The sequence below is a fragment of the Falco cherrug genome, chromosome 3 (genome assembly GCF_023634085.1).
Source record: "Falco cherrug isolate bFalChe1 chromosome 3, bFalChe1.pri, whole genome shotgun sequence".
Classification (NCBI taxonomy): domain Eukaryota; kingdom Metazoa; phylum Chordata; class Aves; order Falconiformes; family Falconidae; genus Falco; species Falco cherrug.
In genome coordinates, this window is record NC_073699.1 from 10,193,589 (window position 1) to 10,217,945 (window position 24,357).

At 40.2% G+C, this 24,357-nt stretch overlaps 1 protein-coding gene across 8 annotated transcripts in view; it reads left to right on the forward strand.

Moving 5' to 3' along the window:
- CDH18 (cadherin 18) overlaps window positions 1-24,357 on the forward strand; it is a 337,159-nt gene that overhangs the window by 56,916 nt on the left and 255,886 nt on the right. For 6 of the 8 annotated variants that reach the window (XM_027812997.2, XM_027812999.2, XM_027812998.2 and 3 more), the window contains one exon: window positions 23,719-23,815. The gene's annotated coding sequence lies outside the window, so the exon portion shown is untranslated. Of the gene's footprint in view, window positions 1-8,975; window positions 9,114-23,718; window positions 23,816-24,357 lie in introns of those variants that run through there. The other 2 variants (XM_014284376.3, XM_055706001.1) reach the window with 1 other exon arrangement.

The window sequence follows — 24,357 nt, forward strand, 5'->3', positions numbered from 1 at the left end:
AAAGCCTTGTTACAGTCAAGGAAAGATAGCCACACTGCTGTGGTGGTCTACATCTAGTAATTTTGTCACAGAAGACAAGTTGGTCAAGCAGGATTTGCTCTTGGTAAATCCATACTTGTTATTCCACGTCAGGTTATTGTCCATAAGCCTGCAAATCTTTTTAGGAGGATTTGCTCTATAAATTTGGTAGGGATTAAGGTAAGGCTGATAAGCCTTGTAGTTCTGTGAATCTTTCTTCTTACTGTTTTTGGAAGATGGACATGGTCTGCCATTTTTCAGTTGGTGGGGAATTCCTCTGCTTGTTTAATAGGTAGCCATGTGTGCTTGCAGCCCAGAAAGCCAACCGTATCCTGGGCTGCATCAAAAGAAGTGTGGCCAGCAGGTTGAGGGAGGGGATTCTCCCCCTTTACTTCGCTCATGTGAGACCCCACCTGGAGTACTGCATTCAGCTCTGGAGTACTCAGTGCAGGAAACATACGGACCTGCTGGATTGTGTCCAGAGGAGGGCCACAAAAAAGATCAAAGGGCTGGAGCACCTCTCCTACGAAGACAGGCTGAGAGTTAGGTTCGTTCAGCTGGAGAAGAAAAGGCTGTGGGGAGACCTTATAGCAGCCTTCCAGTACCTCAGGGGGGCTTATAGGAAAGCTGGATATGGATTTTTTACAAGGGCCTGCAATGACAGGACAAGGGGTTATGGCTTTAAACTGAAAGAGGGTAGATTTAGGTTAGATACAAGGAAGAAATTCTTCACCGTGAGGGTTGTGAGGTGTTGGACGAGATTGCCCAGAGAAGTTGTGGATGCCCCATCCCTGGAAGTGTTGAAGGTCAGGTTGGATGGGGTCTTGGTCTAGTGTAAGGTATCACTGCCCATTACAGAGGTATTGGAACTAGACGATCTTTAAGGTTCCTTCCAACCCAAACAATTCTATGATTCCATAGCAAGGAGTATCTCCCCAGTGACGGCAGTCACTCCACTCAACGCTGATGGATGCATCCTGCCCCATTTTGTATTTTTCCAGTTTACCTATATATCTCTAACAAGTCTGAAAGAAATAGAGACCAGAAGGATGGCACATTTTATCAGTAGATTGAACAAGTTTTCTTAAAAACTACTGAAAGCCAGTAAATTAAGATGACCAAATACAGAAGCCATTAACCACTGGAATAAACTACCAAGGGAAGTGGCTGACAATCCATTTCCTGAATTCCTTAGAGCAGAACTAGTACCTTCCTGGACCACATGCATTAATCAAACCTCATTCATTAGGCTTACTACCAGAGAAAGTGAGTGAAGTCCTTAAACTCATCTTGCACATGACTGTTACTTAATTGTTCCCTCTCGGTTCGAATCTGTGCAGTTGCCACTGTGATCATTTCTGCGGAGGTAGCCACTCTTCAGTACTTTTGATTTAATGGTAGAAAGAATCAGAGAGTAGAATAGTGACAATGGTTTATATAACGTTACACCAAAAGAGAACTGACAGATTCTACTTGTGAAAAAACGCTTTCATTTTGGAAGATATGGGATCAAAAGCAAAGTACTTTAGCAAGCCTTTTTATGGGAATAAGACTTTATATGATGTGTCTTTCCTACACCTTCAGTAAACAGATGGGTAGTCATCGATTATGCGTACAATAGAGGCACTAAAGAAAATGTTGTCATTTTTTTCCCCTGCTACCTATTTATCTATTTAATTCTTTGACAGAACAGAGGAAATGTAACTAAATGTTCCATTTTAATTAAAATGAGAGTAAATTTATTAGTCAGGGAAACTCTGTGTTCTGTTTATGCTTGGGGAACAGAACAAACATATGTCTCTGCTTCATTGTTTGTCACCATCTAGCATAAGGTTATTTCTTGTTGCTTGTTTGGCCTATGGAACGGATCATACTAGTGATTTTCTTCATTTTTATTAATTTTAAAGAATTCTAGTGAGCAGTAATAAGCAAACAGCAGGAAAAAAGCACATCATGAGAGGCATTCCGGTAGGTGTTGTTTTTAAAAAAATCTAAATAAATGGCTGTCATGACATTTCCTAAACGGGAGCATGTACTTGGCTGGTGGAACTGGAATGTTTCTTCTAGTAGAAACAAGGAGAATAAGAATCAGTTTGTTTCAAGACTGTTATTTCTACTTCTTCAGTTGTGTCATTGACTTGGGGGGTGGCTGGGGGTGGGGTGTACCTGGGTTATATCAGAGATTTATCTTCACTGAAATTTTAAAACCTTCAGTAAAATCTTCTGAATTCCCAGTGGTGCTAAGCACACCGGACGGGGACATACTAGCACCAGGCCTGGCACAGGCCTGGCACTGCAGACTAGGAAGGATGCTGTGCCTACACGGTGGCCCTTAGTGGGGCAGGATCCCGGTGCATTAAGGCTGCCCCTGTGGACTACTCTATAACCTTGTTTTCTCATTTGACACTTCCAAATGAAAATGCTGTCAGTGTAAGCTGTCAGAATTTGGAAGTGACCAAGAAGTTTATCTTTTGTTTCACTTCCCTTCAGTTTCTTCCTCTTTCAGAAATCTCCTCAGATTTATGCTTTTTCTTTCTTTAATCAGAAACTAGGTTAATCCAGGTAATAGAAGCACCGGTATTAGACAGTAAATGACTCTACAACCCTGTACTAAATACCGTTGTCTCACAAGAAGTAGGTGATTCAGTAACTAAGAGTTCTGCTAAATAGTTCAGTATTTTTTTAAAATTCAACTCTGGTCCTATGTTAGTGCTCAATGCAATTACAAAATATAACTACTACAAATACAGTACAAATTGCCGCAAAAAAGGCCAACAGTATCCAGGGCTGCATTAGGGAGAGTGTTACCAGCAGGTCAAGGGAGGCCATCCATTGATGACTCGATCCATCCTGAGCTCTGGTGAGACTCGTCCAAAGGGCTTAGTCCAGTTCCCAGCTCCCAAGTACAAGACAGGTGCATGTACTGGAGCAAGTCCAGCGAAGGGCCATCATACCAGGCGAAGCAGAGAGCTGGCACTGTTTGGTCTGGAGAAGAGAAGGCTCTGGTGTGATCTTACCAACATGTATAAATACTTGATGAAGGGGTGGGGGTAAAGAAGACAAGCCAGATTCTTCTCAGTGGTGTCCAGTGACAGGGCATGAAGCAATGAGCACCTATTGTTATATTTAAACATGTCATTGATCCTGTACGTTTTTGCAAGGAGCAAAACAATATCTGGACACATCCTCATATTGGCAAAAAATGGTAAAAAAGAACAGCCAGTATGACATGCAGATGTAGTACATGGGAGACATGGAGGACTCCTAAGTTCCAATGAAAACTCTACATCAGCAGTTACCCAGTTTTGCCTTAGCGTAGCTTCAGCATGCTTCAGTATTCTGGTTTCAGTGGAAAGGATATTTTCACTTTAATAGAAGCCTCATCCTATCTTCTAACGCTTTAGAGTTCTCTTTTTTTTTGATCTGCTGTTAGCCTAATGAATACTGAGTCTAAGAGAAGCAATTTCTTCATCCTGGTAAAGATAAAAATACATAACATGCCCCAGAAACAATGTCCTTTAGGATGATATTATGAAAATCTGTCTTTAGAATGTCCCAGGAGCCTTTGCCTGTTAGTATTTACCTACCTCTAAGCAAAAATTTATTAAAGCTCCTGCTACAGCAGGGAAGAAGGCTGCATCTCATTACCAGCTGTAAGAGCCATCAAGTTCTGCCAAATATAATGTTCATAATTTGAAATCAGACATCTTTTAATCAGCTAATACCTTATATGAAACAGAGTATCTAAATAACCATTTGCAAAAATCCAGAGAGAACCCTGACCTGTGAGGATTTAATATCAGCCTGTGATTGAAAAAAAAAATATTTTGGCCTATATTAGTTTTAGAAACATCAAAGTAGTTTTCTTACCAGGTTTAAACTTACAAAAATGCTGCCTATTGCATGTAAACCTTATATAGTTACCAGGACGCATCCCGTTTTACAGTGGTCACTGCATTATATACAGTTACAGGGTTATATTGGTTCCCTAGGAAACATCCCAATTAAGCAAGTTCGTTGATTGAATGGTGTCTATTATATATGCTAGTGTGAAATTCCACAGAATGGGTAGAAAGAGCTACTGATACCCGAGTCAATCACTTCATTGCCTTTAGCTGAGTTGTCTTTCTTGTCTTTCCTTGGGTGTTGTGATGCAGAGACTGAGAGATTGAAGCACCACGCTATTCTTTTGTTGCCCTTTATATGTTGTCTGTGCTTTCCTGCATTCAGAGACAGACTGATTAGCTGTGAGTTATATTCTAACAGGTCACAAAATGCCAGGTATTGTATTGTTTTCTCCAAGTTCTGTCAGTATGTTTTACCTGTCATTTCATGCAATACTAAAGGCAAATGACTATATTATCACAAGTTTTCTGTGACTGGCAACTGTTATTGGCATCCTATATCTAGGAACAGCTGTTGTTGTTTTATTAGAAAATACTCCAGTGATGCTTAGTGCACAAGGAGCCAAGGCAGTATCAGCAGCATTCCCATTCCCTCTGTGATTAGTACTGTGTAGAGTTTGCTAACCTATATTAAAAATCTATTTTTTCAAATTGACTATTTAGATTTTTTAGAGGAAATACATGGCTTAAAGAATATTCCAAGAGACCATAATCAAAATGAATTGTCTTAATCTTATTCCCTCTGAATATTGTGAATATTACCAAGTTTGGTTTTTTGTTTTAAAAAAAACCAAAAAACAAAACACAACAAAAAACCCCAACCAAACATAACAAACCAAAACCCAATATACAGCGGGCATATTTGATCTGAGAACCCTCCAAAGAGTCTTCATCAGGAATATGAAGATGGCTTAACTGGGAGTTCACTAGACAGAGTTAAAAATTTCTGTCCCACCTTTTTGTATCAGAAAATGTTGTCTGGATAAAAATGAAAACTTTGACTGCTGTGATCAATTTTGATATTATTTTCTATTAGAAATCTAAAGATAGAAAAGGAACAATATTTTGAATCCATTTTGTTTCAAAAATATTTTTTGCATTTTTATGGTTTATTACTTTTAGGTCCTCTTCTACATAGAAATAGCAGTGATATGGTGAGTCAATTATGTCCAATTGTGATGCATCATCAAACGGCATACATTATTTTTATATCCTACTTGACACATTATTTTTAAACTTTTGATGACTAATTGTTAATTGCACTTATTGAAATATTTGTAGATGATAGTTTCTAAAAAATTGTCATTAGTAGATCACATAAACTTTAAATAAAATTAATTTCTGCATATATTAGTAGTTGTAAATATTTATTAATAACTGAATAAAAATGTTTATCAAATAAGAAGAGAAATAGTGATTTGAGAGAGAGTCATTATTCTCAGGAATATTGCTGGGACTAGATTTTATGTACTGCAGCTGAGAACAGTAATGATTTAAACTAGGGGGGGATGGGAAAGAGATAAAACACCAGCAGTTACACAGTTAGTGTTAACTGGCATTTGTTTTCAGAGGTGGTGGTATTCCTCTTCAAGCATTGTGAAACTGGAGGCATACAATGATAGAATACTTTTGATTTCCCTTTTCACTCTAGGAAAAAGAAAAGGTGTTTATAATTTGTTTATAAGACTGGAAAGCTGCTGCTGGGGGTGGGTGTAACTGGGATATTCCCTGGTGCTTTTGAACAAGAATGTGAAAAATCCTGGTACAATTGGCCTCAGTGTGTGAGCAGAGGTTCTTGGCAGGGATGTGCTCATTTTCTTTTGACTCCAGCTATTGGAGTGCACGGGCCTAAGAACAAGGAAGAGTTGGATGAACTTGGCAAAATTCTTATCCAATACAGTCTTAACCATTCCTAATGTATCTAGGGTACAGGAAATTTGCAATCTAAAAATTACCTGGATTTTTCATTACTTTATGTATTAATGAACTACATAGTCTGTTTATAACTGGTTGAATGTTAGGTGAATGATCAGTTCTCTAGCAGTTACCTGCAAGATGATCAATACATGTTTAGCATATTAAGCACCAACAAAAAGAGACTGATTTTGCAGACATACCCTATAAATGATTAACTGGAGCTGTTAACTAACAAAGAGAATTCCAACAGCAGCATAAAAACTTTTTTTTTTAATATGTAGAAACTTGATTACTTTTTGGTACAGCTATATATGTTCCTTATACTTAGTCTACCCCCTTTTCAGTATTGCTTTTAAATATACAATTAGTCCACAAGCTAGAAGGTACAAAAAAGCCCCTTCCTTTTTCTATCCCCTGTAATCACTGTCACAAGCTTTCAAGTCTAGGAAGGGAACTTTCTGAATGCAATCGACAAAGTTCTGTGTTTTGATATGCTGCTAGAATTGCATAAGTCTGGACTCCCGAGGTAAATCCTATGAACACAATGACTTCCAGGGTTATACCTAAATTTCCCTGAAATTCCTTTGGCAATACTGCAGCAGTCCCAGACAATAATTTCATTTTGAGGTTATTTTCATGAGGCTTTTTTTTCCCATGACAAATTAAGATTCTTTTAAGATTCAAACTGATGAAAGGATAGACCTAACATCAATAACACCAAATCTCAGTATTTAGTCTTAAAGTGTAGGCTTAAAAGAAATGTCAAGAGTTCATTGAGGTTAATTTTTTTGCTGTCAGCTTCTTCCTTGAAATGGCATAATTTTGAACTGTTGAGAAAATCTTTGACCATTTAATACCAAATTAGCCTGCAATACTGGTTATAATCTCTTTACGGTTATACTCTTTGCTCCTGCTTGAGAGAAGTCTCTGAAATATGTAGATATGAATGTATATGCATGTATTTATTATATTTATTATATATATATATTATATATATAAAAGAAGGAAGAACTCTGTAGATTTTCACCTTTTAAATGCTTTTCTGGTGCATCACGTCTTCACTCTGCTTGTCATACTTCTTAGTGCAGAAAGAAATGAGTTGATGACTTATGCTCAAAGTATCTGGTGAATATTCATAATTCTGCCTTATTCACTGAAAACTGCAGGAAAAGGACCTTAAAATAAAATGTTTTGTTTTCAGCTGAATCCTTGGGTTGTTACACCTAAAGCAGCATTTCATCCAATGGTTGGTAGGCTGAATGGTAACCCTGTGTCTCATCTCTTTCACTTTAAGCAGTGCAGGGGGCATCTTTGGAGCGTGGCTTGGCGTGAGTTCTTTTTCATGTGAAATTTTGTGGACCTTCAGCAAATGAAAAGGAAAGGGTGTCTTTTCATTCCTTTTTTCCCTCCACATTACTAATGTAACTACCTCCCTGACAAGGAGATTTGAACTTTGCGTCTCCCATAGTCCAGTAAAACAGTGAAAGCATCTGGGCAAAAGCAGCCCATCCCTCTGATCATGAGATCTGAATCTGGAGCTATGCGAAACCCAGCAGAAGCTGCATGAGAGAGAACATTCTGAAGACTGTGTATTAAAGCATTGATTCATATGTACTACAGTTGCAAGCCAGAGGACATATAAATAGCAAATTGAAACAGCTTCTATTTCATTCCCTCCAAGAGCTTTTACATCTCCCAAATTCAAACAACTAGCTGCTGCTTGCTTTTGGTTCCCTATCCTGCTTGCAAAATCATTTTTAATGTATATCCTGGGGCAGGTCAGAGTGATTTTGTTTGAAAAGTTCTCAAAATCAAGCACTGGATTTTATCCCAACTTAGATTTAAGCGACCTCAGTACACAGTGCTGTTCCTTCCATCTAATCTGGTGTAACAGCTTCCCATCTGGTTATGTGACATTGTAGATTTACTCTTTTCACCTCTACTTTTCCAATCTGGATAATTTTATACATGGGGTACTTATCATTTATACTTTGGATGCCGCTGCTGTCCCTTGACACCGGTAACCAGTAGCTTTCTCCTGTCCTGCAGTTTGGTGCTGTGGCTTTGGGACTCAGGTATGCTCTGCTTTCATGGCTCACCCTAGGGCACACGTCCTGCTGGCTAGCAGCAAGGTTCCTCTGTGCCAGCAGGGTATGTGCCAGGGCTTTCACTTACATGTTAATGGCATTTGTAATACACTGCTTTAGTAGGCTGGATAAGCAGTCTGACAAGTTTGCTCCATGTACTGAAACCCTGAATCAGAAGAATGCCATAATTCCAAATAATGTGTATTTGGAGTAGAGATGTCATACGAGGTCCAGATTTCTGAATGACTTTTGCATCAGCCGGCCTGCCTCGATCCAGATCAGCCTGAAAGGACACAAATTATCCACCAACTTACAGTCTATGGTGTACTAGTATGAATGTAGGAAGGAGTGTTAAAGGGCAGAAAATCTTTAAAGGACTGGGGCTGATCTGGAAGGGCACAGGTGGCCAGTGCCAAGCCTCCTGTGCCCCAGCGGGACTGGCAGGAGGCATTAAAGGGCATCACTCAATCTGAATCTTGCAGCCACCGTCGGACCATGCGGATGAACGAGCCGGCAGCTGAATGTTTACGAGGCTGTGACGACTTTGCACAGAAATGGGAGCGTTTATCGCCAGCCTGCCACAGCAGCGCCTTCCCCGCGCTCCCACGCCAGCCGACAGCCCAGCCCCGGCCCCCAGCCTCCCTTCCCGGCTCCCAGTTTAGGGACTTGCTGCCGCCAAGCCGGAGCCGTCCTTCTTCAGCAGCCCTGGCACGAAAGCGGGGTGGTGGTGGGGTGGCGGTGGTGGTGGGGGGGGAAGGTGGGGTTCGCAGCCGCGCAGCGGCCGGACAAAGACGTGCCCGTGCCCGTACGCACCATTTCCATCGGTATGTGGGGGGGGGGCGGGGGCGTGGGGGCGGATGGATCGCGCTTCCTGCCGCGCGGCGGGGCTGCCCGGGCTCTGCCATTGCGCAGGAGGCGGCGTGCGGCCCCGAAGTGCTGGCGAAGGGGAAAACAAGGCGGGGAGGGGGCAGGCCGGGGGCGGGCGGCGAGCGGCGCGGGGGCGGGGGGCGGCGCAGCCACTCGCCCGGTGCCGGCGCTGCAGGAGCGGCGGCGCCGGGGGACGCGGAGCCGGGGCCGGGCGCCGCTCGGAGGACAGCGCGCAGCTGTGCCGCCAGCCTGCGAAAAGTGCCCGTTTGCTTCTTATAAATTAAAGTGCCTTGTCACCAGTTAGGGCAAGTCAGCCAAGGTAAGGCTTGAATAAAATGACACTTTAATATGTAGCGACATGGATGTTTCTGGACAGTGGTGCTGCTAACACAGCCTGCTAAGCAGTGCGGATTGTTGTGTGCCGTAACGCTGCCTCAGTGGGTCCACAACCTGTAATTTGTCTGTCTTAAAGTTACCGCTGATCTGTAAGCCTTAGCCTTGCGGTGGTGTAGAATCAATCGTGTTTGCTTTTCTGAGGCAGTTAGAAAGGGACCTGCAAAATACAGGCATAGGAAGGTAGCAGTGCTCTGTGTATGTGTTTGCGTGTGACTGTGTTCCTAATACCTACAGTTCTGCTGCTTAACTTACGGGAGTACTGTGCAGATGCATTTTAATGGTGATGGCAGGCAGATTCTTTAGCTCAACTCACTCACGTATGTGAGCCTTTCTATACGAAAAAGCATGTCATGTGAAACTGCATGTGAAGCATGTTAAGCTTGATATTTGAACAGCAATTTTAGTTTTGTGGGTTTTTTCCCCCCTCATGTCTGTAATATTATGTGAATAACTGAGGATTGAAATCCCAGGAAAAAAAAAGACTCCTTGCAGATTTACCTTTAGCAGCTTGTTACAGCTTAAGCAGCGACCCAACTTTACTTTGGGTGAAGGGCACTGTAAATAATGCACAGCTAGAAATGCATCCTGTCTTCATTTCCTCCTCACCTACCCCCATGGTATCCTTCTTAATGGACAAAATCTACTATGTGCCTTTAGTTCAGACCGCATTTTCACCAATTGCACTGCCAGTGGTCTGGAACTGAGTGTTTTTGCAAGCAAGGAGTTCCTCAGCATGACTTCACTAACGTGCCTCTTTGAAAACAGGGTAGTCCTGAAGCTCTGTGTGTGTGTGTGTGTGTGTATGTGTGTGTGCTTGTGAAAGGGAGAGTCTGGTTTGTGTACAGGACTGACAAGATACAAGGAGGACAGGGTAAGGAAGCCAATGAAACGTGGCAAACATACATCGCTGCATGTATTTCTCTGAGTGAGTCTCTGTGAAGCAGTGTGAATATTTCTTATATGTTAATGTAGTTCATCTTTCAGATTAGGGTATGGGATAAATTCGATTTCATGAGCATCAATGCTTCATTAGTTTTTCATGATCAAAAGAAATATGATGGAAAACACAGGTGAAATTACAACTTCTTTCGGCATAGGCGGTAAAATCACTGCCTCTGTTCAAGGTACAGATTTTATTTTTCATTCCAAGACACTAAGCATAGCTCCTACATTTCCAAAGCTTTATTTCTGTGCTGCAGTCCATCATATACAGTTGTGTCAAAACACTGAAGCCTCCGTTCTGCAAGAATTGTCCTCCTGCTGGATGAGAGTAGATGTTTGTCTTCAGGGGGAAATATTAAATTCATTTAAAAGTTTGGCCTGTTTGGCATTTTGCCTAACTGTAAAGGTAAGAAGACTGATTTAGAGAACTAACCCCAAGGTTTCCCTGACCTACACCACTGCCTTTAACAGAATATTTCATTTCAGACTTTTCTGAAGAAGACATGGTATGTTATAGTTACCTAATTCAAATTAAGGTGTTGCAGTCTTGCTGTTTTTTTTTTGTTGTTGTTGTTTTGTGGTGGTTTTTTGTTGTTTTTTTTAAAAGAAAGAATAAAGTGTACCTATAGTTTTCTTTTGTAGTTAGTTCAAAATACTAATCATCCTACTTAAGGACTGCAATAGATAACTTTGTTTCGTTTCTACCTGAACAAACAAACTAAACCCAACGAACCATCTCCTGTTCCCTGCTCCTTCCAGAGAATGACAGGAGCAATAGTGTCAGGCAGCACTTTCCTTTAAATGGGAGCAGATCGGGCGCACAAGCCTGGCTTAGGGGGCACTGTGTTGCCGACTGAACCGTTTACAGATGAGATTCAAACCTAAATTCCTTCCATTTCTAGGTGCTGATGCTCCTATAAGGCTTCACCAGGGTAGGAGTGCTGCCCCGCTATTAGGACAGAATCCCAGTTGAAGTTTTATACTTTGATCAGTTTAATTGCCCGGCTAGATTAATTTGAGAGCAGCATTTTTACTACCTGCATTAAAATTGTTGCTGTCTACTGTTTTTGTCCTGCAATGCAGAGACACTAACTCAACCACTTTGTTGGTGCATGCTGTGCTAGCTCATGGTAATAGTTCTAGTGACATAGGCAATGTTAGAAAACAACAGGGGATAAATGTCTTCAACATCCAAAATAAGTGCGTGCGAGTGCATGTGTACATGCCAGGACTGACATTCCTGTTGTGTGTAACATTTACATAATACCCTTCAGGGAATAACCTTTATTTAAAATTGATTATTAAAAAAAAAATCATTAAAAAAATGTCTCTGAACTCAGTTTAGTCATTGGTTTTAATAAGGACTGGATATTTATCAGCAACTAGAAACAAACACATTTTAAATGTGAGTAATTGAGTTATTAGTTCTCAATATAGTTTTATGAAAGACTTCAGGCTGCATCTCAGGCTGATAAATGAAATTTCAAGGGTATGAAAAATCCTGTTCCACATCTGGAAGACCCTGCTCTGGTTAAGAACTACATTTCTGCTAACACAAGTACTGCTGAAAATTATCAGTGTTATCAGATTGAATCAAACCAGCCAAATACTAGTGAGTCATCTATTCCATGCAGTTGAACCTGAGCTCCTGCTTGAACAATTAACAGCTAGTTAGCTCTGGCAGACCTGTCCTGCAAAGGGGCCTGAGCTTAATCAGCCATCCTGAGGGGCTGGGGCACAGCTTGCTTGTAGGCAATGCAAAATAAAGCTGGCAACTGAAATGACAGGAAGGGGAGGAAATTCATAGTGAATAAAATCAATATAAAATGATTCTATTCATAGAAGAGATTCTGTTCATCTTTTCCTAGAGGAAGGAGATGTATATATTTGAAGCTCTTAAGTGGAAATAATATGAAAATCCCCAAATTGCCTACAAAGGTTTATAAAATCCAGTGTGTAAATCTCACTAGCATTGTTTATAGTAGAAAACTCTTTTTCCTTGGTTAACAGTGTTCTAGCTTAAAGAGAGTATAGTCCAGTGCTAAATCATGGTGAAGTGCTTTAATTTCACCACTTACTTGATGGACAATCTTAGACAAGTCCCTGAAGCACTCTGTAACTTCATGTATGACATGAACATTGCAAGGTAATTACAGAACAAATACTGCACAATATTGTTTTAAAGAAGTATTGCAGAGCCTAATAATACTGAAGTGTTAGTGTCTCCATTGCTTTGTGTATCAGTTTTGATTATAAACACAATTTTGCTCTCCATTTCCAGCAAAAAAAAAGCTACATGAAATTTGGAAATTAATCCAGGAATTGAAGTAGAATTTTTAAGAAGCTCCTGAACTGGGAACCAAAAAATTCATGTCTCCCGTAAGTGAGAAGGAAGACTGGCAGAATGAGATTTTTGTCCTCCAAAACCAAACTTTCTCAGACAAACTGCTGATAGTGAGGTGCTTTAAAGAATGTACCATTATTTTTTTGGGCTGGTCTTAATATATAGATGGAGAATCAATAGAAATTTAGATGAAGCCAGTTGGGGATTTGACAGGAGTGAGGTAACACTATACTTGCTACAGTTACTACCCTCCCTTCAGATCTCCCAGGTCTGCTGCATAAGCCCAATCTCCTGTTTGGGGGTTGGGGTGGTTTTTGGGGTGGGATAGGGAGTTGTTGCTTTGGGTTGGTTTGTTGTTGTTGTTGGTTGGTTTTGTTTTTTTTTTTTTTAAGTAATGTATCTTTATGCATTGAGCATAACCAGAACAACATAGTCATGTAGCTCTGTAAGTGATAAGCAACTTGTTGGCATTTGCACATCTACAGTTCTTGTATACTGAGAATATATTTAACAGATGCCTGAGGCCTGTAAGAATTGTGATTTTGCATGATGGCGATTGCCGTTTGTATTTTTCTGGAATTACTTCAAACCTGAGCAGCATTAAGGCTGGGTTTGTTGTGATAGAAAAGATAGAGCATTATTTTACAATTGCAAACTTGACTCCCTGCTCTTTATGAAACCGTTTGCTTCTTTTAAGCAAACATTCTTGCAAGGAGGAATATATTTAGGCCACAGAGATACGTTTCCATCCTCACTCTACCTCACCTTGGTTTCAGTATCATTTATCCAGTGCTTACATGGACAATTTTTAAAGCATGTTTCTGAAGTGATGTATAAAAATACCAAGCTAGCTCAGGTACTGGCTGCGTTTTTAGCATAGGACTGAGGCAGCCTGTGAGATTTTTTGGTCTGTGTAGTATTGCATAGTCTGTAACATTGAACCCTGGAAGTTCTTTACAAGAGGGATCAGTCCAATTGTCTCGACAGCAGATGGCAGGAGTGGGGTGGTAGGATGGACATATTTTTCCTTAGGACAGTCTGGTGGTGGTGGAACTGGGGACTGCTGTGTCCTCATCCAGTTCCCCTGTCAGCTGGGGGCGGTGGGCTGGGCATTGCCAATCAGCCAGCTTCAGGTTTTTCATGGGCTGTGGTGGGGCCTTGCACTTGAATTGTTTTGAACTTCTGTGGAGGAACCTGCTTCTCCCTGCTGATAACATAGGCAGCCTGAACTGAAGTACTTGCCTCAGTGTAGGTGGGCTAAACACTGCCCATCATGTCTTTTTCCTGGGCAGTATTCCTGTTGAAAACCACCAACTCTGTATTTGGCTGACTCCCTGTTTTGGTGTTTCCAGGTGGGTCATAAAACCATGGAATGGATTGGTTTGGAAGGGACCTTTGAAATTCATTTAATCCAATCCCCCTGCCATGGGCAGAGACATATTTTACCAGATCAGGTTGCTCAAAGCTCTGTCCAGCCTGACCTTGAACACTTCCAATGATGGGGCATCTACAACTTCTCTGGATAGCCTGTTCCGGTGTCTCCATCATGCACTGTATCGATTCATAATTCATTGGCATTAAGCCCTTATAGCCACAGTTACGGACACATACATGGTTACTGATGCACACACATTCTTTGGAAAGGTACAAAGAAATGGAAATCAGCTTTTTAAAAAAGAGAGATGCTTGGTACTGTTAAAAGCAGGTAAAAGTTACTGATCACATCATGTGGCAGTACTATGACCTGTTCTTTGGCCAACGCCTGCTTATTTTCATGGATGGGAGTGTGCATTTTCGTAATTATATTAAGCATTTCATTTTGTATAATAAATATTCTATGATTAGACCACTTTACTGAATGATTAATATACTCTTATACCAAAGTTACACATTTGGATTTTAATTCTGTTTAATTCACATCTTACTCTTATTGGGTGTGGTGGGAGAGCTGTGAATGAAAATATTTTGGTCCAGGAGACTATGAAAGTGCCTTTCATTGTCAATAATTCTGCCTTGCCCAGAGGAAATATTTTTGTTTTGTCTTTTCCTTGTATACACAATTTCTGTATTGCCAGTTGTTAGAATGAGGCTTAAGCTAACACTGAATTGGGGCAGGGGGTGAACTTTCTCAGGCTTGGATTTCTGGCTAGGATTCAGTCAAACTTTCTGTCATGTTCTGCTGCTGCTGGTACTCAAATTGATAGAATACATGATTAAAAAAAAAAATAAGCAACATAGACACCATCTCTGTAGCAGCAGGGCAAGCATTTGAGATACTCAGAACCAAGTTGGAGACCCTGTCCCAGTGAATCCTGTACTATTTGCAAAGTACAAGTGCTCATTCAGTAGAGAACCTTCCTATAATTGGTAAAAAAATTAATAGTTTAGCTATGGTGGCAGGACAGGAAAAGTGCTGCTCTTAATTTTGAGGGTGTTGGAGTGCATATGCATATGTTTGTGTATATTTGAAGGAAAAAAGTTGCTGCTGAAATGGAGGTACCTTCTTTAGGTTGTTCAATAAAGACTTAATTTGACTGTGAGGAGGTATTTTTAACACTGGTACATTGTATTAGCACCTGGGAACTGCTGACTCTTCTAAGTGTAAAATCTTGGCTTTCAGGAGATGTGAAAAAAAACCAGGGCATATGAGCATCACTGTAGCATGGCAGCTATTAACTGCTCATGGGAGCTTCCAATACTTAAAAAGGAAACAATTTATGTCTGGATTACAGTCCTCAATCACAGTTTCCTTTATGTTTTACATTTTGTTCTTTCTAATAAATAATAAGCCTTCTCATTGGAGTCGTGAAAAAAATAAGCTACACATCATTGATTACATGAAATTTCCACATACTTTGCTGATCAAGAAAATTTGTTATGTATTTGCCACTCATTGAAGCATGAATTCTTGCATTCATATTAGGGAATTTGAGCTCACAGTTACTATCTTGCCTGTTCAGCCTAGAGAGTTCTTAGATATTTTTGTATTTGCATGGCAGAAGGTGTAAAATAATCAGTTCATTTAGCATTGCATGTTAAGTTTGGGTTTATTTCTGCTTGGTTTTTGTTTTGGTGTTGATGAGGGGTTTTTTGTGGGTTTTTTTTGTTGTTGTTTGTTGTTGTTTTTTTTTAAATTGTGAACCATCTAAGACTTCTTTAGAAAACTGCTGAGGAAATGCAATGCTTGTTCTTATACTCATTCATTTTCAATGAATGCACAACTAATGTTTTGAAATCCAGGGTAGCTTTGTATTAGAAACCCTTCTAAGTGGTTTTGGAAAGTGGTAAAACAATCTGCAAGCAAACACGTTTTCAAGTGGTGCTCATCATTTCTAGCTGGTTGAACTTCTTTCAGTGTCAGGTAAAGACTGCGAAGCATTCACGGTACAATTGATTCATACAAGGTTTAGTGTTTCCTAAATAAACTAGATTTGTTACTCTGTATATTCTCAGGACAGCTATCCTAGGCATAAAATTCACAGTGCATTAACACAGTAGGTGCCCCAGAGTTACCCCAGGGAGCAGCATGGTGGGAAGGTAGTTACTGTCCCTGGAGCAGATGATGTGACCTGCTAAAGCAGCAGCACCTTCTTCCCAGGTGTAACCAGGTGCTTTATGGGCATGCAGGCTGTGTGTGGGTTATAGGTAAGGAGTGGGTCCCCAGTGCCGGCAGAGTGCCATGGATCGGTCTCCATCTTGCTGCTGGGGCATAAACGTGTTGGCGTGGCAGTGCATGTGGCTTGTGTGCTGTAAATTGGATGCTCTAGGTTTACAGGCTTTAGGAATGATCCTGTTACATGAGTCTTGTCCCAAAGGAGGCCTTTCTGTTTCTCAGATCCATCTCAAACAACTGCATCATGCTGATACCTAATGTGTTTTATACTGTTCAGTGAAAAACATAACGTTGGAGACCTCTTGACCTCTTAAGGAGGAGTCAGTAGATAGATATGTTACTGCGGACGGAAGCCTCTGAGAGCATAGAGGAGCTTATGGGGAATTTACGCAAGATGACTTAACCAACAGGTTGCTGCTTTTTTGTAGGGCTTGGGGTTTTATTTTTTCTCTTGGATTAATTTTCTGCCAGATTAGAGAGCTGTGTCATTTTATATAAAGGCTTGGCAGGTTCCAGATCTAATGTGGTGAAAATGGGGGGAACAGCAGGCTGGATGTGGGGAAAGAAAAATAGGACACCTTCATTTCAGTAACCTTTCTTTAGCCATGAGGCAGATGAAAAGATGACCAGAGGGATGTTCCTTTGTACATGCTTTTGTAAAGTAGCTTCCTAGACAGAAACCTATTCGAGAGGTTTGTAAATACCTCTCAAGCAAAGCCAGGAGGGAGAGCTTTGTTGACTATGTAGCCTTGCATTGTGACTTGAAGGCTAATGAACTTGAGTTGTTTCAGACTGCATAAGGTCAGGTGAGGCCTGATTTCCTAAAGCAATTAATGCCCACTGTGCTACTGAAGTCAGTTTGGCTTGTGTTGTTACATTATGGGAGTGGTTTTGGTCAAATACACTATGTTATGACAACATGCCTGTATGTTTGCTAGTTCTGAACCCAGACGGGAGAAGCTCCTATTTATAGGGTTTTTTTAAGAAAAAAAAAAAGGTACAACATTCTTGGAATGCAATGAGTTTACTCCACAGGACGGTTGTGTGATAATTATTGCTCATTACATTATAATGAGCACTTGCTCTATTCATTGCGGAGCTTATTATATTTTAATGAGTGTTGTGACTCCCCTACAGAGCAAAACTCAAGAATGTCCCTGTGCACGTGTCTCATTTAAATGGATGTGTTGCACGTTTTGGGACTTGTGTGCATGTACTTATTTGAACATGTAGCTGTAATTTTGCTTTTAGATATAGGGTATTACTTTCCTTAACTTTGCAGAAATCCACAAACGTGAATGCTTCTATACTTAGCATTCATATTTCATACCAGGTGAAAGATGAGTGGTTTTATTAAAAGGCTTTTGTATTAAAGGACAGCTTGTAAATATTGCTCAGGACTTCAATGTATTCATTAAAATAAAAGCTTGTGAATTAATGTGATTTGGTATACGACCCGCTCCAAACCTACAGCTTTCAGATTCAGGTTTATATTTTTAGAAAAAAACATTAATTAACATTTAAGTTTATGGCATCTGTAAACTAAATAAAGGAACTTATAATAGAATTGGCTTTTGTCCTCTGAGGTCATCGACATTCTGGCATCACTGTATTCAGGAAAAGGAGAACCAGAAACTGAATGCCATACAGATTGATTTGTCTACAAGGTCTTCAGCCTGCCAGTCTGTGTAGTCAATCTTTGTAGATTGCTGGTGATCTTGCTGTGACACCAAAGCTTTTGATAACAACATTCCTGTAATGTCCACATACAGTGTTAGCCCTAAAGGGAAACACTTTGCTCTTCTCTATCATCTCCTGATGTTGCCACAGAAGCAGCTTCAAAATGAGGCAGACTGTATGAAAAATAGTGTTCTATCAACATTCAGACTTAAAAACATGAACTGATTTTCCAACGTGGCAAAGTTGTTTATCCTTTGTGAAACCTGAAGGCCACCTTCATTTTCTTATTTTAAAACCCACAGTATTAGTACATTCAAACTGATAGATGGATCTTTTATCAAACCGTACTTTTATTTTCTGTACTCTTCCTCTACTGTGTCACTTTTATTTGAACATCTTTTACCATCCACAGAGACTTGCAAGAAGGAATTACTGAATTTATGAGTGCAGAGCAATTATTTATTGGCTGCTACAAACAGTAGGTAGGTAAGGTTAGCCTGCTGCTGGACAGAACATTATAATGCCAGCTAACTGGAATGTGGATTCCTGCTGAGTCCCTGCACACCAGTTTCCACTCAGGTGGGGAACTGTGAGTCTTCATTGCTGCTGAGGATGGGGCAATTGTTGTTTTTGCTTAGGTTTTGTCTTCCCAGCACCCCACTATTTTTTCTCATGTCTTTAAACTTTTTCATGATATTTTATACTTTTTCATTACTTTTTTGTTACTGCCCACTCTATATCTTCACTTCTATCTTTATTTTACCTGTAGCTGCATTAAAGGTCTGAGTTCTTTGCTCCATTTTGATGGAGTCTTCAATATACCTGACGCTAGAGAACATTATATTTGGAACAAAGATGGACTTTGATTAGTTGCAGAAACAAAGAACTTTAAATGGATAGTTTGAATCCAGTTTGGCCCCATTCCTGCTGTAACTGTGAACATATCTTGTCTGCAGAAAATGTTAGGTTATGGACTGCACATAATGACTGACCTTTTAAACTCCTGTCTCCCATATATCTCAAGCCAATGAAAGGGAGTCTCGTATACCTCATGTGCAATTCTGCTGAGTAATTTTAGCAATTGATTAAAAAAAGCAGAAAGGAAAGGATAAAAGAGATGAAGTGAAGAATTCAATAAAGAAGTAAAAGTATGTAATTTAAGAAAAAGATTGAAACCTTTTTTTGGATATGATACAATAAAAGAAGGGCATGACTAAACCTGTTTTTTTGCTCCTCTTGAAGTATTGTTCCAGATTATTGTAGTAAAGGTGTCAATTAGAGTCAGCTCTTTTATGCCTCATCTTTTTCTTTTCACAAGAAGATGTAGTTAGTTTTATAGGTTGCTACATTATGAAGTTGTTTGGCTTTCTTGTATTTTTGGGGTTTTTTTTTGGGGGGTGGGGGTGGGGGTGGTAGTGGTTCCCCCCACTCTCACCCCCTGCCGAAGCTATTTGTGCAGTAGATGTCTTACTCCTAAAGAGGATTACAGGCTTAGACCAAATAATTAGTGTTTATAATTCCTTTTTAGGATATTATGAGCAATATACTAGATATCAAGAATTATACCTATCTTCTGCTTAATTTTGTCTCACCAGGGCAAAATATATTTGCATACTGAGTTGGATCCCAACCTTGAGATGTGTTGAGATCCTCAGCCAAGGGCCTCAGCATTTTATTTGCACTCCTGCTCAACAGCACAGAAAGAACTTTTGCAATGGAGATGGCTTCTTTTGGGATTAACCTTCCCATTGTACCAACCAAGGGGCTTCCCCACAGGTACCATCATTATTTCATGGTGAATAAAATGCACAAAAAACTTGTATTCAGGAAGCAGGTCTTTGCAGCAGGGTTGACACCAGGGCTTACTCAAGAAGCCTGATTCAGACATCTACATCTCTTTTTTTTTTTTGGTTATTGGATACCACTGTTGTCCCATCTGCAACAGCTGTAATAGTAGTGTTGGAATTGCCTTTACAGACTTAGGAAACTATTCTTACATCCACTTGCTTGCCTCTGCCTTTTTTATGATAAGGTTTCTTCTTGCTATAAGGACTAAATGAATTCTACATTTCAACTCTTTCCATAAATTGAGGGAAAGAGCCCTACTAACCAGACTAATTTTTCAACACTTGAAAGATGCTAAGTGGAAGACATCAATCTTTTTTACAGTATGTTACAGTTGAAAGTTATCAGTTTTTTGGTTTGTTCATTGAGTGGTTTTTTCTTTCTTTTTTCCTTTTCAGCTTGCTTTAAAATGACTGGTTTGTTTATACCTGTTGTGTTCTCATGTAGATATTTCTTTGTCTCTGTTCCTTAGTGCATAAACACATCCTTTCATTTTTATTAGGTTTCTCTGCAAGGTGTAAATAACTATAACAAATACACCATTCCTGTGTGAGGCGTCTCAAAAATATTGTTATTGAGTAGATTCCCAAAGGCCCTGTAAGACTGGCATCTTAACGTTTATTCAGTCTGATCCTCTACAGTTTGCACTTTTTCTGTTTGAAAGACCACATAATTCTCCACTGCCTAAAGGCATGAGAGATTCTTTTTTCTCACAAGCAAAATGAATAGGTATTTTCAGCTACCTCCATTTTGTTTAAAGTTTGTCTTTGAAAGCTTAGCATGATGAATTTGAGATTTCCTTTCAGGCACATACCTATTTCTTTCCATTACTTATATTTTAAGGTTATACTTCTCAATCCTCATTGCTCAAGTGCAGTAGAGGATTATTGAACTTGTCTTTGTCAGGGAGCTCTGACAGACTGCAGTACTACTTTTCCTTTTGAAGACCTTTTTATACATAAAGTGGCTTGTGGTATCTTTGATGTCGCCTAATTGGAATCTGAGAAGTGAAAAAATAAATAACTGAATGAATAGGTGAGCTGTGTGCCTAAGGTTGTACATAATCTTATTTTGCTTTCAATCATCCTCCTATTCTTACACCTTGCGGCCAGGTAACCCTCTAATACTATTGCTTTATTTATCCCTATCACCTGTTTCTGGGTTTGAGTCTCTCAATTATCTGTCTCTCACAGCTTGAACAGAAGCTCCTGAATTTGCATTTGTCTTTATGCTCCCTCAGAACCTTGCTTGAATAACTGGCCTCTTTTTTAATGGGTTGCCTTTCTTGAACAGCTGTTTTTCATCCTGTCTCACCTACTTGTCTCACCTAGTTTAGGCTTAAGTTTCTTAGGACAGGACAATCTGTCTTAAGACTTGGTACAGATGCTGTTCACACAGGCAGCTCAGCAGAAGTCATGCTCCTGGTGTGGCATTACCCAGCGCAGCGCTAGGGCCCAGCTGCCAGCAGTCCTGCTGGAAAGGACACGGGGATCTGGTGGGCACCAAATTACGGGTGAGGCATGCACCCCTGCAGCAGGGGAGGCTTCCTGGTGGCCAGGTACAGCTGGCAGGCTGGGGCAGGGAATTCTTCTCTTTCATTGCAGTGGGATAGCTGTGCCCAGGTTACAGTGCTCCAAAACACGAAGGAGGTCAGGAAAATGCAGAGTGGTGAGTGGGTGGCAACTGAGGTGCTAGAGGATTTGTTTTGCCAGGAGTCAAGAGAGAAGGCACGGCAGGGAGCTGGTTGTAGGAGCAGTAAAGGAGCCAGAGCCAGGCTGTGTTGGGAGGCGCACAGCAAAAGGGCAGGGGACAGTGGCCATAAGTGGCAATGAAGGAAACTCACATTGGGTATAAAGAGGCAGCTTTTCACAGGCAGTGAGGTTAAGCAGCAGTACAGGTTGCTTAGAGAGGGACCTCCATCCCTGCAGGTTTTTAAAACTTGTCTGGACAAGGCCATAAAGGAACTCAGCCTAACCTGGAAGTTAGCTCTGCCCGCAGGAGTCTGGACTAGATGATCTCCAAAAGTTCCTTTCAACCTACATTTTTTTGTTTTTATTGTCCAGTCTGAAGTGCTATTTGCAGTGTTTACTGTTTGCTATTAAAACCACAAAACCCCCACTTTAAAAATAAATGTTAAATGTGCTGTGAAGCTATGTGGCAATTTCACAGGGATCACATCCAATTCCAAGTCTTTTGCAATACACTTCTTTAGTAGTCTTGACATGGGAATGTATTGCATCTATTAAGTGCTTATTTTTAGTCACCTTGGATGTGAATGTTCTCTCCAGACTTCAGTAACTGGAGAAACTAGATTAGAGGATTAGATAGACTCACTTTTGGAGGATACATTTTACTTCCACTGATTATGAAGCCATGTTCCCTTCTTCCAGAAACATATTTTTGTGGAGAGTTAAGAGTGTATGTGGAGAGGTAAGAGCATTAGTGCATGGAAAAATTCAAGACTTGGAGCCACAGGAAGGTTAAGTCAGGCTTGCTTGTCATAATGGCAAGAGCAAATTGATTTATAGAGTTGGATGTCTTTAAGGCCTAAGGAGAAGATGAACCTGTGAAGATGAAGCAATTGTTTATGTCATCTTGGGGTAAGGTACAGAAAATAGAGTCTGATTACTAGAGGGACCAAAGATTTCTTTGGCACTGGGGTAGTATGTGAAGGAAAGAAGTTGAAGCCCCATGAAGGAAAATGACTCAGATGGACAACAGTGTGTTCTAGAAATTAATGATGAAAAAAAGCTTCTTTGTGTGCTTAAATTATTACCCTAATTTGTAAGATAGCCCTCTTATTTAGTAGGGCAGAATTTGAAGTCATTCTTCTGATTTGTCTGAGTTTAGAGTATTCTTTTTCCCCTCGAGCGGCATGCCACTACAATTTAGTACGTTGATTTACAGCATGGCCTGGCACAAAATACTGGTGTGTAGTGCTTTTCTCAGTGAGTGGGGCTCTACCTGGCATTAAGCAGAAGGGAGCACCAACTGTCCTGCAGGACTGAGTCTACTGCTTCACTTCTGTGGATGTTTACGGTTTTCCCGATTTCCAATGCAGCTGCATTTGCTATCCTAAGTAAATGCAACGTGTGTAGTGCATCGTGCAACCTTTAGAGAAATCTCAAACAACCGTATTATTTCCCCACCGCCCCAGTATATACTAAATAGCATGGAGAAAAAAGGTCTGTTGCAGATGGAGACAGAAAACAATGTGGACATTGCATTAACCAAGATAACATCTTTTTCATTATTTGTGAGATTTTCCAGGAAGAATAATACCATGTTATATGTTGGTCGGCTCTGAGTTCTTTGGGAGTGTGTTTCTAAAACAAAATTATTTTGGAATTATTTTGCTAAGTTGATTTCATCCTTTAGTTTTAACGTTGTAAGTTTTCTTTATCTGGAATGTGAGACCTATTCTTAGGCAAGGAATGGCTTCGTATCAGCTTAGTCAGATTACTTTCTGTTATGATTTGCATGGACTTCTCTCAAACACTACTGAATGTATCAGCTGGCACCTGATGGAATCATAATTGAGTTCAACTGCCAGCTCTGGCCAGCTACTTCAAAATAATGAAATGTTTTTATTTCTTAGAAGTGGCAAGAATACTGCATCATTTTTGCTGTTGCAGGGTCTCCTAGAAACCGCTCATTTTTTTCTACTTTTTTGAATGAAAAAGGGTAATTTAGATGTTTTTTTCTTCCCAGCATAGAAATCCAATTAGAGTGTGTTCTATCCGGGCAGAAATTGTGAGAGTAGCTACTTCACTCCTACCTTTCTTTCTTTTCCACGGAAGCAGTGTGTCATCTGTTTGAATTAATTACAGATTGCTGACCGTGGTGAAAGAAAACATGTCATCATTCTAGTGTTTACTAGAGATTACCTGTCTTTTTTATAATGTGAAGGGTTAAAGATGCCAAGTTAGCATCGCAGTAACATTGCTTTGCAAGTGCCTTTGACATTTCCTTCTGAAATTTATGATCTCCTGTCCAGAACCAGGCCTTAAAACACATCCTAGTCCAGTTACTGAAAAGAGACTAAATTAAAAGAATATTTCCTGTGCTATCTCAGTAAGATTTTTTTTTTTTTTTCATTTCTAGGTGTTGTGAAATGAGCAGAGAATGAATTTTATTTGAAGTAAGCCGAGGAGAAGCACAGCCTTCTGGCTAGAGCACTGGTCTGGAGCTCAAGAAGAAGGTGAATTCATTCTTTTCTTACTTGTTGCAGCAGAGCAATTTTTAGCTTGTGTAGCAGGTAACATTTACTTGCATTTAATGATCAGTTTGGTTAGATACGTATCCGAAGGGGCTGAATTACTGCCTGATTTTTACCACTGGTTCTGTGGGACTTGGCAACAAGTTGAGCTCTTAGAGATAGGCTTTACATGTACCCAACTCATAAGCTCTGGGGCTGGTTGTTGTGGCCATAAGATGACTGAGGAAGGGGAAGAATCGGGAAGCCCCAAGTAAAAGTATCTGGACTGTCTCCTTAAGGGACCCTACTCACAGCACCTTCTCTCGGTTGAACAGTAAATTTTAAATTCTGCTGGGTTCAGCAGGTGCCTCATATAAGCAGCTTCCTTGTGTGAATGTGGCCAGTCCTGGAATAAGTCTTACCTTTTAAGGATATAGTTTTATCAAATGCTGCTACCTTCCTGTGAGAATTCTCCTAGTTTTATATTTGTATTGGTTTGGGTTATTCAATAAACATTAGATAGCATAGAAATCTGAGGAGTTCTG